The following is a 4,413-nucleotide window of genomic DNA, read 5'->3' as shown; positions in this document are numbered from 1 at the left end:
CTGGGAAGTCATCTGATTGTTGGCATTTTTTGGAGGACCATCTTGTCTATTTCCAGATAAACATGATTTTACTGCAAGTGAAATCCCAAGGGCAAAAGAGAGATGAACAGTAAAGGTGGTTTTCTTTAGCTTCCTAAGCCAAATCTCCTAAATACATCTTCATTACTCTGTTCTCAGACCCTTACTTGGATCTCAGCAAATACAAACACCCACTCCAAAGCTCAGCATATTTTTAAATTCTATTCCATAGGAACTTATATATACCTCTTTTTCCTCCTTCAGCGCAGAAATCTGAGAATGCATTATACTGTATATTATGTTGATACTATTGCTGTGTCTGGACACGTATATTTGAGTTGCATTATACACATCTTATGCCCCTATCTATATTCTCTTGGCTCTACCCGTTTCCCAGACCCTCAGCAACTTCTTCCATCTCAGCTGCCGATAGATCTTGGAGTCTGAAGCATGATTTTATATCTGAGGCCAAACAAACAACATGTCTGGAGTCCTGGTTCCTCCCAGTATTTCCAGACTTAGAAACAAAAGCACATATCACATGGAGTAGGATCTGGCTTTCCCAAAGCTGCCAAAGGGACCAGGTGATAGAACTTCTTTAGTATTGTTGAGTCAACTCCCATGAAGCAAACTGAGTCCACTTGAAAGCAGAAGATGAAGGAGAGTTGTCAGATAAATATCATCTCACTTCTTTCCCCAGATGGGCTTTTAGATGCAGGATTTTGCCATGCTGTCTGTCCAAACAATGCCACACATGGTCAAGCAGGTGCACAGCTGATGGAATGGCTGTCTCTTTGTGGGTCTTTGTGAAGCAGTGGTCGGCATGCTAACACATCATCTTGCATTTGCTTCCCACTGCTCTCTGCCACACTTCTTCTTTTCTCACTCTAGTTACCCTGGGATTCTCTTCCCAATAAAGCATTAGTACTTAAACCTTGTGTCAAGCCTAATTTTCAAGGGAATCCAGGGAAGGACATCTGTGTATATATATATATAATTATATATATTATTACAAATATAGTTTATATATAAATATATAGTTATATATAATTATATAGAGATATATATGACTTATATATATAATCATTTATTTCCCTTTACTACTCTGCATAAAATGCCATACCGCATAAAATCCTTAAGTACTGTACAGTGACATTATGACACAAAGTATGAATATGAAGAATTTATGAATCCCAGAGGTTCTTTTATGGTTTTGTTCTGCTTTTTGCTAGTGGGAAAAAGCTTTATACAAGGTAATAAAGACGAACTTTGTAAGATGCCAGCCATAAACTTAGGGAAATGATTAGTAACAACACTGATCCTTTAGGAAAGTAGGGTTTGAGAATCTCGAAATTACATATAAATGAGAAGAGCACCTTGAAGACTTTCACCTTAAAATGTTTTTTCTTGAAATGTGGTGAGGCCTGAAACCAAAGCTCTGCTTTAATTGCTCAGCTAATAGCAGAAGCATATTTTAAAATAAATGTCCACTTGACAGTTCTTACATGTGGGCTATTTTATGTCACATTGGGTGGATGGTAAAGTAAACTCGAAATGCCATTTGTATTATATTTTCACAGCTTAGCAAAACAATACAGTCTATTTAAATGATTTTGCTTTCATCCTTCTTATCGCTCAATTCTAAATAAAAGCATGCATATTCTAAATAAAAGCAATGCCCCCAGAGGCATCAACCCCCTCGCCTGTAGGTACAAACAAGGGTTTGATGAGAGCAGCTTCCGCCAGTGGCTGTAGAAAGAAATGTGCACTTAAGGGAAGATGCTGTTGTCACAAGATCAGCCCGCGTGGAGGTGAGGCTGAGAGGATATGCACACAGACATCAGGGACATCAGATACCATTTCAGTAGTTAAAAAGCAGGGCCAATTTTCTCTTCGGCATTCTTCTATTTAATATAGCATATAATTGAAATTGTAGTATACTTCCAATACCTGCTGGACACACTTTCCCCACAGAAATCTTACTGAAGTGAACCTTCAGTCCAATGCTATACCTTTGTGAGCCCAAAGACCCCCAGCCTTGCCTTCTGCAGATTCCTGACAGTTGATATTCATAAGTATTTCTGTTTCTTGGCCTACTGCCTAGAATTGCAGAGTCCAACATCTACACCAGTTTCCACTGAAGCACTATGTGAGTTGAGTAGATTTAAGACTTAAGGCATCAGGAGAGGGTCACAGGTCACACTGCCTTATGGTCCGCTATCTCACCCACTAGACTCCTCATACTCCTTCCCATTCCTTGCCTTGAAGCCAGCTCACAAGTGCGGCCCATTTTCTCTCTCACACAGAACAGGCCCATCCGTACATCATTCTTAGAAGCTTGCCTTTGCCTAACAAAATTGGTTTTGCACCTGTAAAGAGTTTTCATATAAGCTACGAATTTTTTTCTCCATTTCATTAAATAAGAATATAAAATTTTCTCTATGCGACTCATAAAACTATTTTTGAAAAAAAAATGTGGTCATAAACATTTTATTTTTCCTGAACTATCCCTTGCACGGAATACAATGCCCATGGTAGACTAGCTCAATTCCCCCTTTTAAATGCTTACGTAGTTCAAGGTATTTTTCCCCTTTAAAGTCATTATATTTATAGTTTTCTCTTTATTTTTTATGATTTTTGATTAATGTATGTCTCTTCCCACTAGGATGTAAACTCCAAGAGCATAGCAACCAAGTGTATCTTGCTTGGTACTGAATCATCGGTATCTGGTAATTAGCCTGGCACAAAAGTACCTGATCAATGCATTTGTTCGATGAATGAATGAAATTATATCTGCAAACTTACTAATTTCATCTTGCATATGCCCAAGAAAAAATTATAGAGAAAAACAAAAACCAAAGGTCCATAAAAGTGCATTGTCTTGCCCAAGTTCACACAGCTAATTGATAGCAGAGTGTTTTAATAAGTTTGCCATGCCTGTCGCTCAGACTTCTTGCGATTTTAGACTGTAAATTCATTGTCATATTACATTTATAAGCAGTCTTATAAAGCTAGTATTTTTTTCTCAAACCCAAATGCATGACTAAAGAAATATCAAAGAAGTCTGGTCACAGGATTCCCTGATTTTTTTTTTTTTTTTTTTTTAGTTTCATGGTTTTATTAACACAAATACAACGTGCACACAAGCTGTCTGTCTATTCATTTTCTCCGCCGCACAGCCTGGCATTGGGACTGGTGACTCTTGATGGTCAGCTGAGCCGTTCTTTCCACAATGGCTTTGTGGTTCTTGAAGGAGACACTCTGGGCAATCTCTGCACAGTGAGAGTTGTTGCAAGTCAGCAGCACTTCAAGCTCCTTGACACTGTGGACGAGGAACTTCCGGAAGCCGCTGGGCACCATGTGCTTTGTTTTCTGGTTGCTCCGGTAACCAATGTCGGGAGTCAAGATCTGGCCCTTGAATCTTCGGTGCACCCTATTGCCAGTGCTTCTGGGTTTCTGCCAGTCATGCTTAATTTTGACATATCTGTCTGACTGGTGCCGGATGAATTTCTTGGTCCTCTTTTTAATGACCTTGGGCTTCACCAGAGATCCGAGGGTGGCCATGATGCCAAGTAGGAAACGGCTGCCACCTTCATAGGCAGTTCTGAGGAAAGAGGATCCCTTGACTCCTATTTTCCTGTTGAGAGATACCAAATTAGTTTATATCTTACACTGAAAAATGATATTTTGTGCCTATCCCTCCCACCCCTGCCATTGGAAATCAGTACCTAAAAATGCCTCTGTTATTTCCACTGGAGCTTTTAGTGATTTAGAATCATTCCTCAGATACACCAAACTGCACCAAGAGCTGTTTCCACTTCTCAAGAACACATGGAACAAAATGGTGCAGGTGGACAAACACTCATAAGGTCCTGTAAAAACAACTATATAGGGCTGTCAGTCCCCTCTGAGACTTCAAAGAGCCCCAGAAATTCAGGTAAAAGTACAAGGAGAGTAAAAAACATTTTACCTTATTACAACACATCTTAAAAGAAGTTGTATTGAAATATAAATTTCTCCTTGGAGCCTGAGGAGAGATAGATTTATTTTCTTATTGTTTTCCAGTCTAAATGTACCGGTGGAGCTGCCAGGGTGGATAGCTTAGGAGCTCAAGAGAGAAAGCCTGCAGCTGCAGGGTCTGTGTGGAGTCTGTTTCTGTAGGCAAGGTTTGAGAAGAGGAGAGAGAAACCAGAAGTTGTCATCTGAGAGGCTGTAATTCAAATCTATGTCACTACCCAAGTATTACACGATTTGTTTTAAGATAGAGACTGCAAATATGAAAGCTCTCTCACATTTGTTCACCCTTGACATCTCTCCCAGAGACTTGTATATATGTTATTGCCAACATTCACAACATGCAATAAAGCTTGACTATTTCGCACAAAGTAAAGGAAG

General features: G+C 39.4%; 1 pseudogene; it reads right to left on the bottom strand.

The window, feature by feature from the left end:
* Positions 1-3,173: 3,173 nt before the first annotated feature.
* Positions 3,174-3,582, bottom strand: LOC114222834 (large ribosomal subunit protein eL32 pseudogene; annotated as a pseudogene).
* Between the last annotated feature and the right edge of the window lie 831 nt (positions 3,583-4,413).

This window comes from Eumetopias jubatus, unplaced genomic scaffold, assembly GCF_037043125.1.
Source record: "Eumetopias jubatus isolate StellerSeaLion01/CBP00866 unplaced genomic scaffold, mEumJub1_p1.0 scaffold_12, whole genome shotgun sequence".
In the NCBI taxonomy this organism is placed as follows: Eukaryota; Metazoa; Chordata; class Mammalia; order Carnivora; family Otariidae; genus Eumetopias; species Eumetopias jubatus.
This window is presented reverse-complemented; position numbering and strand designations above follow the sequence as displayed.